At 53.8% G+C, this 13,390-nt stretch overlaps 1 protein-coding gene across 4 annotated transcripts in view; it reads right to left on the reverse strand.

Moving 5' to 3' along the window:
• ARHGAP39 (Rho GTPase activating protein 39) overlaps positions 1-12,119 on the reverse strand; it is a 74,592-nt gene extending 62,473 nt beyond the window's left edge. For all 4 annotated transcript variants that reach the window (XM_081116833.1, XM_081116831.1, XM_081116832.1 and 1 more), the window contains exon 1: positions 11,977-12,119. The gene's annotated coding sequence lies outside the window, so the exon portion shown is untranslated. The remainder of the gene's footprint in view (positions 1-11,976) is intronic.
• Positions 12,120-13,390: the final 1,271 nt, after the last annotated feature.

A 13,390-nucleotide genomic window follows, 5' to 3' on the forward strand; every position in this document is an offset into this window, starting at 1 on the left:
CTTGCAAGAGCTGTACAAACGCCATCCCATTTCCTTTCCACGCCCGAGGAAGTGGCAGCTGTCTGTCCTCACCTCCCAAGACAGAAAATGGGGCTTACGAGGCAGAATCCCTAGGTCCCATTTTTAATAGACCAATGTCTGAACTGGTGCTCTGAAGCTCCCGCTGCTGCCACTGGGCCCAGCCAGCACCTCAAGGGCTGGGGACCCACCTGTCTAAGCTTCTGTCCCCTCCCCTCCCCTCCCCTCCTCTAGAGACCCCTTTCCCTAGGGCTGTCCAGGTATTTGAGTGGCCCCTACCCACCCACCCCCACCAAGATGGGCACAGCACCAAGGTGGCAAAACAACCCTGCCTGCTGAAAGCACGAGCTTTCGGGCCACTTTGTTCCCAGTGGGGAGAAGTTTCTTGAAAACACGTGAGGAAGTGGAAATAAAATGGGGAGGAGACCCGCCACCGGGCATTGGATCTGCTGTCCCTGAAGCCGGTCCCTCAGGAAGGAGCCACTTAGGGGACAAAGGGTCCCTTATCGCTAAAGCTGGGCCACAGGTGGTAATCATCAGGAAGGGGGGGGGATTTCAGCTGCTGTGTAAGGGGTGGGGAGGGCAAGTGGGAGTCTCCAATTCCGCCCTGAGGATACAGACCAATCTTCTAGGTAAGTGCTGTCCCATTCTCTCTAACCCCAGCTCCCAGCATGGTACACAGGGAGCCCCACTTCCTTGCACCTCAGTGCCCCACTGTTAGACTATGGGCAGCACGTCTGTTCCTCCAGATCTCAACCGCACTCCCCTGACCCTCGAAGTCAGGCACCCTCCCAAGATGCATCGGTTCACTCCTCAGTAGCTGCTGGATGGAGTCTTGGCTCAAAGTATGTGTGTCATCTGTGACATAGCTGCAGCGTCCTGCATCTGTGTGGTGTGTTGTGTAATGGAGTCTCCCCTTTCACTGCACCCCATGCGCAGCCCCTAACAGGTGACCACCCCGGTGGCAGGCACAAGGAAGACTGGAGGGACAGAGCACTAGGGTGGGCTGGGCCAGCCTGTTGTGGGGACACTGTCACAGGCACTCCCTCTGCATTTCCAACAGCAAGCCTGTGGCCATGCTCCTCGGTGGTGCTGGAAAAGGTCTGAGTTTTGGATACAGGTTTAGAAGAAATCAACATGTAACAGAAATTCCGCTTTTCCTAATCAGTATGTTTACAAGCAGGAGAGGGGAACGGGCAGCAAGCCAGGGTGACATGAACTAGCAGAGATGACTTGAGGGGAGGAGAGGGTGCTGGTGGTCTGGAGACAGGAAGTGGGGGATGGGCTCAAGGGAGCAGGCAGGAGGCGGGTATAGGGACAGCAGGGTGGTAGCCCGGTGAACAGGTCAAGAGCTGGCTGTTTTAAGCTGTGAAAATGTGCAGCAGGTGTGCACTGAAAGTCTGAGCTGGTGCAGGAAGACACCACCACATGGTGGCAAGGGCAACCATGGTGGGTACAGAGTCTGATTTTAGCTGAAAACTCCAGAATACTTTCACTGAGAGACGTGAGCTGCAGCTCTGACAGCCCACGGCCTGCTGGAGAAAACAGCGGAGTGTCGTGTGTCCCCCGCATGGACATGGCCCAGAAACTGCCCGGCCAAGCTCTCACCACCCTTGTTGGTGACCCTTCTTCCCACCAACACTCTGAAAGCTACACTTGAGCAGCCCATCTATTTTGAATGCAGTCTAGAAAACTGGGCTCAACAAAAACTGTCTTCCTAGGTCCACAGAGAAGTCCAGATATCCATCCTCACTGGGTCTGGCCACTCAGGTGGCCACTAGCATACAAGCAGTGAGCAAGTGGGCTGGAGGGGACAGCCAAGGTGACTTGAGGCTGGACAAAGGTGGAGGTGGTTAACAGAGGGCACAGGCCTCCCGGGCAGCCACTGGAGGGGTGGTTCCAGAGGTGCCCGGTGCTCTGACTTCTGCTCTTGGGGGCATCACTTCCCCTTCCATGCCAGCCTTTTCCTGGCTCCCATTTCTTCTTTTTTCCTGAAAAAAGCTAGGTGGGAGGTAAATTTTGAAAACACCTTTATTCTATTTGACAGCTGAGGGATGACTTGGCTGTGGCTCCACGGAGTGTACTTGTCAATCTAGACAGTGCTCCCAGGTCCCCCTGCCGTGTGGTGACTACAGCCCCGTCCCCCCTGCTGGGCTCCTTTCCTTCTCTAGCTGCTGGGCCACCTCTCTGAACCTCCCAGACCAGCCTCTGCTGTTCCCTTTCCCCCTATTTTTCACCTGTATTTCTGTTCTTATTTTGGGTGATGGCATCCACTTCATCCATCTGCGAATAGAGTCTCATTTCTGCTGTGAGGTGCTCATTCTGTTCTATGCTCCTTTCTTCGCAATGCCCTGCCCTATCTCCCTGCACAGCCCACACTTCCTGCAGAATGGCCTGTGCCTGTTGGAAGCTTGGCTCTAAATCTGGTGGAGTCATAGGATGAAACATGATTCTGCCATAAGAAGTGGAATTCTGACACCTGCTACACCTGAACCTGTTTCCATATTTCTGTCTCCTCCTGACACTCAGCCTGCCTTGCCCTAGGCTCCCACCCTGAGGGCCCTGCTGCTTGTCTGTCACTCCCAACTCTGCTTTAGGGGGCAGCCGTCCCACCCTGCAGACTGGCCCCAGCACCTCCACACAGCACTCCAAGGGATGGATGACTGGGAAGTATAACCACCCAATCACATTCCAACAATGCTGAAGGCACACTCCCTCCTCCCACAGGACACCTGACCAGCCCTTGTCTTTCTTGTCTCTCGCTGGCTCGCTAGGGAGGCAGGTAGTGTAGGGTCAACAAGCACAGTGTCCACTCAGACGAAGTGCTCTGTAAGGACTCCATGGTTACTGTGAGGTACGCCCTGCATTGGGGCCACCAAACAGGGCTTGAGGGATGCTGATGGAGCCCCTGCCCACAGCATTTCCCAGCCAGGCTCTTGCAAATGATTTATGCTATCATTGAAAATAGAACAGCCTGGCTGGTGTGGCTCAGTGGCTGAGCACTGACTTATGAACCAGGAGATCACAGTTTGATTCCCCGTCGGGCCACATGCCTGGGGTTTCAGGCTCGATGCCCAGTAGGGACCATGCAGGAGGCAGCTGATTAATGACTCTCTCATCATTGATGTTTCTATCTCTCCCTTCCTCTGAAAAAAAAAAAAACCACCAGATCAAGTAAACGGTATCTTCACGTAAGCCCTCATTAGCCCTGATGTGTCCTGGAAAAGAAGGGGCCCGGAGGGCCTGGTACAGGACTCTCACAGTATCGCTCTCTGGGCTCATGGGCATCATGGCATCACCAGCCATGATGGCAGGCGGGACACTAGGCTACTCCCTTCAGCCTTGCACTTACCCGATGATCTCCGCCCTACCCATCCCTGCCTCACTGGATACCCCAGCACCAAGTGTTGCAGGAAGCTCCGCCACGCAATGGCCGTTCCTGCCTCCCACGCAGTGTTCCTCTGCCTGGTGAATACCCTTGAAGACTCAGTCACAGATGCCCCTCCTTTCTAGATGACACACTCCCTCCTCCAGAAAGCCCACCTAAACTCCACACCCCAACGGGGGCTAGCAGCCACCTATGGGTCTTCCCAAGACCCCACGCACGCCTCCACCCCTGCTGTCCACATGAGGTTATCACAATCCACTCTGGGCCTCGCCTGTCTCCATGTCAGGACACCTGAGTGGCAAGAGGCTGGCACACAGCAGGTGACAGCCTGATGAATGCAGGAGGGCTGGCAAACACAGAGCAGATGTCCAGTCCTGCCAAACCAATGGAGGAGGGCTCCATTCTACCCCTGAGCAACCCCGTCCAGGACCCGAGCAGCCTTGAAAGAAGGCTGCACGACAAGGAAGCTACTACTTCTTGGGCTTGAGTCAGAAGAAGTAGGAATCCTACTAGCACAGCCGGATTTTGAATATAAAAGGCCAACACTGCAATTAAACAGAAAAAACAATATCCGGTGTCTAGAAGCAGCCTTCCCTTTACTAGTGATACATGTGGCCTGATGCACAAATAACGCGAGACTGTGGGTGGGGACGGACACTGTCTCTGCTCATCACCAGCCTAACTGCCAGGAAGAATGTGCTGGCCACACAGAAGTCCAAGGAGACGGCTGGAGGGACCATAACAGAAAACTACAGCCAGTGTCTCAGGGACACCACTGCTGTGAAGCCCAGTGATGAAGGGAGCACCAGCCATGCCGACTAGTGCTGGGCCTAGAGCAGCTGCAAGGAAGGTGCAGACAGAGCGAAGCAGCAGGGCAGACAGACAGGCTCAGATCCACCCAGGCCCCGGCACCCATCTGCCAGCGACGACTGTGAGCAGGTGATTCTCCTGTTCACACACCAGTGCTGTTCATACTGCAGCTGTCTACACTCAGGGTTTGTCTCCTCTTCAACCAGGCTGCAAGAGGATAGAAAACGTGCTCTGCTGACTGTTGGCTTCTCAGTGTGAAAATTAATGTTTTAAAACTTTATACACATATAACACTCAGTATTTCACAGGATCACCTGAAACACAGTCTTGCTTCAGCTTTACAACACCCATAGAAAATAAACAAGACAGATATACTCTAATCCACAGACACAGCTGAGGCTCAGGTGGTCAATCGCCCGAGTCAGGACTGAGTCAGTCCAGCTCATCTTCTGCACAGGGACCAGTATTTCATCAGCCACACCCAGCATCTCAGAAACTGATCAGGGACCCAGTGCCTCACTCCCCCACTGCCCACTGGACTTCTTGCCACCACCCCAGGACTGCGTTAACACCAAGGCCTTCTGTAGGCCCCCACCTTGGAATCCTCCCTTCTGAAAAATCCTAGTCATTTGTTTAACAGCTTCACTGAGATCTAATTCACATGCCATACAATTTACCCCTTTAGAATGCACAATCTAAAGTATTCAGTATATGCACAACCTTCATCGCAATCAATTTTAGGATATTTTCATTACCCAAAAATAAAACCCAGACCCCTTAGTTGCCACCCTCCAGGCCCACTAATCTACTCTCTGTCTTTATGGATTTGCCCATTCAGGACATTTCATACGAACAAAACCATACAATACGTCGACTTTTATATCTGGTTTCTTTCACTCAGCATGTTTCAAGGTTCATCCATGTTGTAGTATGAATCAGTACTTTACACTTCTTTTTATTGCCAAATAATATTCCATTGCATGGATAGACCACATGTTGTCTACTCATTTGTTAGGCATTTGGGTTGTATCCACATTTCGGCTCTTGTGCATACTGCTGCTATGAACACTGGTGTGGATGTTTTCCTACCCACTCTTCCCCATAAGAACATGTGACAGGTGAGCCAATTTCCAGTGAGAAACTCATATAACCTGATCATACAATATCATTTTAAATATAAATAGATAATTGGGAGAAATAAGTAAGTCAGACACCAAGAAACAAGAAGGAAATGTGATCTAACACAATAAACAGTGTTTAAAGAGGCACCAAGCCCTGGCCAGGTGCTCAGCTGCTTGGAGTGCCGTGCCGTACACCAAAAGATGGCGTGTTCGATTCCTGGTCAGGGCACATACCTAGGTTGTGGGCTCAATACCCATTCAGGAAATGTATGAGAGGCAACTGATTGATGGTTTTCTCTCTCTCTTCCCCTCTCTCTAAAAATCAATGAAAACATATACTCGGGTGAGAATTAAAAAAAAGAGAGAGGCACCATTTCTAGGGATGGGTCCAACAGGTACATTCACATGCTAGCAAAAACACTGTACAAGCAGCCTTATTTGTAACTGCACAAAATATGATATTCACCAGAAGGGGCTAGTTAAGTTATAGCACCTCCATACAGCCAAACATGACGCAGCCATGGAAAAGAATGAACCAGATGATGTAGTCACATGGAATGGCTTCACAAACATAGTTTAAAAAGGCAAGGTTCAGCCCAGCCAGAGTGGCTGTTAGCTGAGCATCATCCATGCTCCAAAAGGTTGCCGGTTCCATTCTAGGTCAGGGCACATGCCTGGTTTCACGTTGGATCCCAGGTCGGGGCGCGTATGGAAGGCAACCAATCCCCCTCCCTCTCTCCCCCTCCCTCCGCATGTCCTCCAGTGAGGATTAAAAAAAAAAAGGTTCAGAAACTTTCTGAAAAGGGTAGAAAAAAAGAATACATATACACATTTGCTTGCATAGTTACAAAGTATCTCAGAAGGAGATACAGTGGGTGCCTCCTGGGGACCAGGCTCCCAGGCCATTGACAGGAAGGAGGTCATACATTCTCTGCTTCCAAATCCTGAATATATTATGTATACAAAAATTTTTTTAAACTTTTTAGAAAGCAAAAATAAAGAGTATATATGAGAGTAAAAAATTATACTTAGGAGCGAGATGAGAATAAGAGGCCTGGGTAGCCCTGACTGGTAGCTCGGCTGGTTACAGTGTTGTCCCGATACACCAAGGTTGCGGGTTGGATCCCCGGTCAGGGCACATACAAGAATCAACCAACGATGCATCAATAAGTAGAGCAACAAACTGATGTTTCTGTCAGTCTCTCTCCTCCCCTCTCTCTCTAAAATCAATAAATTATAAAAAAGAGGCCAGGGTACTTGGAAGCAGCAAGCTTAGGGAACATGAATGAAGGAATGGCTCCTGCTGCTGCCAACCCTTCTCTGGGGTGACTCCAGCTCCAGTCTACCACCCTTTATTGATGCTAAGAAAATGTTTCAAGGAGACACTGAGAATACAGACATGTCAGTGGCCCTCAGGGACTTCCCAGCAGTGGGGAGAAGTCTGGTGGCTGTGCGGTGACCACAGGCATGGCTATGAGCACCCTGGGAGGCAAAACTTCTGGGTTGAGGGACCAGGACGGGCTCCTGCTGGTACAGGCCCCAGGGAGGGTCAAAGGAGCTGAAGGGGCCCCCTGAGCGTTGCTTTTTCTGTGGGGAGGAGGAAACACAGAGCAGGGCTTGGCTTGGTGGCACTTGGCTACTGTCACTGGACAGCAGAGTGTGAGTGAGTCAGGGCATGCAGGGCCTTGGAGAGCTGTCTAGGAGGCACAGGGAGCCAGGGAAGAGGGCCGGGCAGGGCAGCGACCTGCAGGACACACACTGGGCCTGCTCCTTGGTCCAGCATACTGACCATGGGGCCTTCCTGGGCACCGAAGGATGTTGAATAGCACCTCTGGCCTCACAGTCAATGCCAGTGGCACCCCTCTCAGTTGGGACCCCTCCCAATTGGGACAACTACCAATGTTCTAGACAAATCGCCCCTGAATAAGAACCACTACTCTGCACACACCCCTGCACAGCTCTGTGGAAGACAAAGGGGAGGGAGCCCACCCAGGAGGCACAGCCATAATGCAGAAGGGACATGGCACAGCCCTTGCTTGACTGGTGGCCCTGGTGACAAAGGAACAATAGGTTTGGTAACTACTTAGGAGATACAACGAGCAAGACCCGGAGCAACGGGATGTGGCAGTCAGGATGCCAAGCTTGCACATAGCAACCAAGTAGATGCCGGTCCCAAAGCACCCAATGCCAGAAGTGAAGAGCACAGGGTCTGAGGAGCCGGAGGGGCTTCCGCAAAGGGGGGCTGGCTCCTGTGTCCCAGGCTGAGAGAGGAGTCTGGCTGGCACCTTCAGCTGGTGAGACAGCTAAGAGCATGGATCAGGCTTGTTTCCTCTGGGGTGGGGTGGGAGGAGGGGTCCACAGGGTTGTCTCCAATTATTTGCTCAGCCCTTCCTCACAACAGGGCCGCCCATCTTCCATACTGCCCCTGGCCATGGGACTTCCTGCTCCCTCTATGGAAAGAGCATCCATCTCCTCCCCATCGTGGACTAGGGCAGGTGACCTGCTTTGGCCCTTGAAACCTGAGCCGTCAGCTGGAGCTTGAAGAGACACTGTTTCTGCCATTCTTTGCCATAAGAAGAGTATGATCCAAACAAGGGCTGGCCCCAGGTCCAGGAATGGACCCTCAGGGAAAAGCCACAAGGAAGTGAAATGTGAGCAAGAAATACACCTCTGTTGTTGTAAGACACTGAAATGTTGGGGTAATGTGTTACCTCAGCCTTCCTCAGAGAAAGCTGTCCCATAACCTCCCTGAATCAAATCTCTTCCTTCTCCAGTGGTCCTACACACTGCTGTCAGTTAAATGTTCATAAACCACTTTGTCAGGACTTCCCCTGCTCACAGACCTGAGTGTTTCCCTATTAGCTTGAGAACAACCTAAAGTCTTTCACCTGAATTCAGAGATGCTCACGTTACCACCCTTATTCCTCTTTCTCTTTACACAACCTTCTAACTGCCACAAATCACACATAACCCACCTTCTTACCTTTGCTCCAACACGTGAAACACCTTCTTTGGCACTGCAGTGTCCTAACTCCTTCCCTCCCACTCACCTCCTACTGAGCGAGGTTCAGCTCAAAGACCATCCCTTCGGTGAAGCCTTCCCTAATGCTACAGCCCCCCCATAATCATTTCCCCTCTGAACTTCGAGAGACTTTTTCTGTAAATGGACCACACAGTAAATAGTTTAGGCTTTGTGGACAATAGTCAGTTCTGCCAAAGCAGTCACAAACAATACAAAAATGAAAGAGGGTGGCTATGTTTCAATAAAATATTATTTATAAAGACAGGCAGGGGGCCTGCCAGTGCCTGTAGTGTATACAGACACTGGTCTGGAGCACTGTTTGAAGGGCTCATAGCCTTAACAGACTTTCTCCTTTTCAAGATCCTTCAAAGACAGTGCACCATATATCTGTGGCACTACGATATACACACAGCTAATTGAGCATAGATTAGATGTTCAGTTAAAAAGTACTGAACAGCCCGGCCAGCGTGGCTCAGCAGTTGAGCATTGACCTAGGATCCAGGAGATCAAGGTTTGATTCCCAGTCAGGGCACATACCCGGGTTGCAGGCTCAATCCCAAGTAGGGGGCATGCAGGAGGCAGCTGATCAATGATGTTTCTCTCATCAGTGTTTCTATCTCTATCCCTCTCCCTTCCTCTCTCTAAAAATCAATAAAAACATTTTTTAATAAAAAAGTACTGAATTAATGATACTTAGGAAACACTGTATTGAAAAACATTCCTAATACTGAATAGTATGGTTTTCCCAAAGACTTCAAAGAAAGTAGGAAAAGCCCACACCAAATGTTGAAGCAAGAAAAATTCCACCCGAAGGAGCATAATACTGGCCAATAAGCTCCTTTCACAACATACAAACTGTGTCAAAGACCAGTATGAGTTTCTGAGTTTAGTGGGGATGTAACTCCTATTATCAGAACTCTCAGACATATGATGATAAAATTCATTTATGTCACCACCACATTTTGGGGGGTTGAACAAGATGGCAGGCACCGCTGAGAAACTCAAATTTCAGGGAAATACAAAATCCTCATAATCTCTGTCCCAGAAAGCCTGAGACACGAGCACAGCAGAAGTGGGAGTGAGTCAGGCTGTAGGCCCAGGTGAAGAGGTCCATCTCAGCAGGTGGAACAGTGTGGTCAGAGGATGGGGGTCAGGGTCAGACACAACCTCGGGGAGCAGACCAGAGCTGTCAGGTAACATCAGGGACAAGTCCCAAAGGCTGATAGAAGGCACAGCGAGGCAGGCACAGGAGGCAGCAGAGAAGGCCAATAGCTGAGGGTATGGACTTGACCTCGGGGAGCAAGAAAGGCAACAAGAGAAGGAACCTGGAAGCAGGCAGACAGTCCAGTTCAGTTCTGCCAGAGGCATGTGCCTGGCCCAGGGCTGTGCTTCTGAAACAGGACACTCACAAAGCTAACTCTGGGAGGGAAGATGTAAAGACCCACAACAAATGATCAAATGACGAGTCAGTGAAAAGGCACAGCAAAGGGGTCTTGCTAGCAAAACTAGATGCCTCCATTTGAGAACATACTACACATTTTTTCCAAAATGACAAAGAACCTGAAGGAAGCCTAACAAGACACTGTATTCACTGTTATGAAATTGTTCAAGGACAGTCCATGCCAGCACACATTCACAAGAGAAGGCAGGGATGACATTTTAAAATCTATCTTGAGATATTTCAAAATTTGCACACAAAAGCTGTTTCGTTACCATTTGTTCTGGACAGTAAACGTTCTCACCATAATACCCACAAGTGCCAAAAGACTACTTAAAGTGAAAGGGTTTTCCCCTAGGCTTAGTATCAAACTGATGAAGGAGACCAGATGTAGCTGTCTAGGGTAAGTCTGAGATACTTTTCCTAGATCTGAGAAAGAGAATCATCTCCTTGGGAAACATGGGGAATTTTCCACCTTGCTCTGAAGCAAGTTAAGTCTAATTTCCTCCAACAGCTCAGCAAGACAGAATGTTACAGCACCGGTAAATCCAAGTTCTCACTTTCTGGGCTTACATCCTTACTGTTACTTAAAGTTTGTTAAAAAGTTATCTTTTCTATTACAAGGATAACACTGTAAAGTATAACAACTACGGTTTGGGTAGCTTAATTCAAGGAATTATCCAAGAATTGCTCTAAATCTCATTTCTGTCGACAATAATCCTATCAACTCCTAAGGACAGTTAAGAACTAGAGTATTTAGGTGGCTCATTAGAAGCTTTATTTTCCTAAGAACATTTTAAAAAACAGTTCTATATAATAATTTACCTAAGTACATGAAGATTTGTTCCTTGTGTACCTTCATAAAGACTTGTTTCTCCAAATACTGTGTAAGAAAAGGGAGCCACAGACTTGAAGTTAACATAAAATACGGAGGGTGAGGCTAAGGGCCACAGCAAATGCACCTGGAAACCACATCTTGGCAGTGATGACATCCTAACTTTTTTGAACACGTGCAATATACCAGGCACAAAGCGTTTACAGTCTAGAGTCCTCACCCCCCAGGAGGCCAATATGACTGGCGCTCCCACTTTATGGATAGGAACCAAAGGCACTGAGTGCAAAGGCAGTAAACAGAAGAGTCCCGACTCAGAGGCAGGCAGTCCGACTCCAGACCCACCCTCTTCTCCCGCCTGCGGGCGAGGCAGCCGACGGGGCGAGCGCGGGCGGGGAGGCCGGCGGGCGCCCATTCGCCAGCGGGCGTCGGCGGGCCAGCGAGGTGGCCAGGCCGCCGTCGGGAACGAGTCTCCTCGCCCCGCGGCCACACCTCCGATCACATCTCCTTCCCTCCCCCAGCGAGGGACACACCTGGCTCGCCGAGCGCGGGGGCCGCTGACCGGGAGCCACCTGCTGTTTGCAGAGGCACCGGGGCGGACGGGGCTCAGCTCCCCTCGGTGGCTTCAAAGACAAATCTCCTATTGTCTGCCCCAGGGGAGGAACACGAGCCGGCAACTGCAGGTTTCTGCAGAGGTCACTGGAGGTTTGGGGAAACCACGCGACACAGAAGGACGGCGGGGGAGGGGAGGGCGCCGCATTTTTGCTGGTGAGGCTGCGCGGCGTCCGCAGCAGCTGCGGGTGGAGCCGCACCGCACACGCCCACAGCCGCCGGCCCCGCGGCGCGCCGCCCGCGCACGACGAAAGCCGCCCCGACCCCCGAGACCGCGGCCTGCCGTGCTCCGCGCACACCGCTCCCGCGGCGGAGGCAGCGCGGGGGTCCGCCCGAGCGCGCCCCAGCCCGCGCGTCCGCAGAGGCCCGCCCCGCAGCGTCCGGCGGCCACGGCTCGCGCCCGCACACGCGCGGCCGCCGACCCGGACAAAGCGGGGCGGCCCCGCACCGCCCGACGGCTCCCGGGAACCTGCGCCGACGCCCAGAGCTCAGGCCCCCGCCGCACTCACGCCCCCCCGCACGCCCCCTCACGCCCACCTGTCCCGCGCCGCCCGGGTCCCTCGCCTGGCGCGCCCCCGCCCCGCCGCGCCGCGCCCCGTGGTGCCGGGCCTCGGTCCCGTCGGTCGCCTTGGTCGCCGCGGCCCCGGACTCTCGCGCGGCGGGGCGGGGGCCGCGGCGCCGGCCTCTCCGCCATCTTCCCGGCCCGCGCCGCCCACCGCCCGCGCTCTCTCTCACCAGCCGGCTGCGCGCGGGCCGCGCCGCCACAGCCCTTCATCCAGCCCGCGCGCCGCGCGTCAGCTGCCCGCGGCTCTCCCGCCGCCGCCGCCCGGTCCGCGTCCTCCGCCGCCGCCGCCACCGGCCCAGTGCGCCGCGGCCGCGCGTCCTCCCGTCACCAGCGCAACCCCCCGCCTCCGGCCCCGCCCCCGCGCCGCCCAGCGCTCGCCGCCAGGGGGCGCCGCCGCCAGCCCGGTGCGCGTGCGCCGGCGCGCGGCATGCCGGGAGCGCGGGAGGGCCCGTTCCTCCCGCGGGGCGGCGCGGGGCGGCCCCTCGGCGCCGCAGGCGCCCGGAGCCGTCCCCCGTGGACTTGCCCCAGTCGGGGCCGCGGGGCGGGGCGGGGGCGGGGCGGTCGTCCTGGGGCTCTTCCTGCGACGGCCTGGAGCGAACGGCCGGGCGCCGTCGGACCCGTGCTGCGGTCGCGCGTGTACTGCCCCCCCGGGCCCTGCCCGCGCCGCAGCCGAGCCTCCTTCCCGGGGCGGCGCTCACCTCCCCGCCTGCAGCCCGCGGAGCCTCTCTCCCGGCGACTTCCTCTCTGTCCCCGCTTCTCGTCTAAAGGGCCCGTCAGCTCCCGGCGGCGACACCTGTGGTCTCCTCCAGCGCTGCTGCGGGGAGGGCGGGGAGTGGGCCGGCTAGACTCCCGCCCCACCACCCCGTCTCCTTTTTCTTGCTAGAAATGGCCCAATAAACCTTTTCTTTTAAAAGGCTCTCAGCCCTGGAAGTTAACGTTTTTCACACCTGTATTTTTAGGCAATCTGGACAGTCTGCAGCGCGTCTGTCAGTTCGCCGCCTTGCACTGTCCCCCTCGCTCCTGGTAGTTGCTCACCTTCACTCTACTAGTCGTTCTCCAGCACTTTCTGATCTGCCTTTAGCCTGAAATGGAAACTGAGCCCCTGAAACACGCACAGAACACCGAAGCCCCCACCTGGAGCCTGTCATCACAAGACACGGGAATGCCCTGGGGTGAGCTCCGTGCCTGTCCTGCAGCTGTCCCTTCCCTGGGGCCCAGCCTGACTTCTCCACACACACGGACAGGGGTCTCTGCTCCCGTTTCCAGCTGCCTCTCCATCGCACCTGCCAGAGAAAACCCGACTGGGTGAAGGCAGCCCTTCTCCATCATGACGACAGCAGACACATCCAACAGCCAGGCTGGCTGGCTTCCCTTTACATGTGAACGAGCTCTTTCCAGTCTTGTGGTTTTCCTCCAGCAGTAAGTCTCCCACTCTCCGAAGTGACCATCAGAACGTCTCAGGCCTCGGCAGTTGAACCTGCCAGGTGAGACCCAAACTCAAAGGCCCGGCCACATCCTACCCTGCCCCTTCACCTTCCCTTCTGAAAATGTGCAGGCTGTTTTTTTGGGTTCCTAAGGCAGTCC

This window comes from Miniopterus schreibersii (assembly GCF_964146895.1).
Source record: "Miniopterus schreibersii genome assembly, chromosome: 17".
NCBI classification, from domain to species: domain Eukaryota; kingdom Metazoa; phylum Chordata; class Mammalia; order Chiroptera; family Miniopteridae; genus Miniopterus; species Miniopterus schreibersii.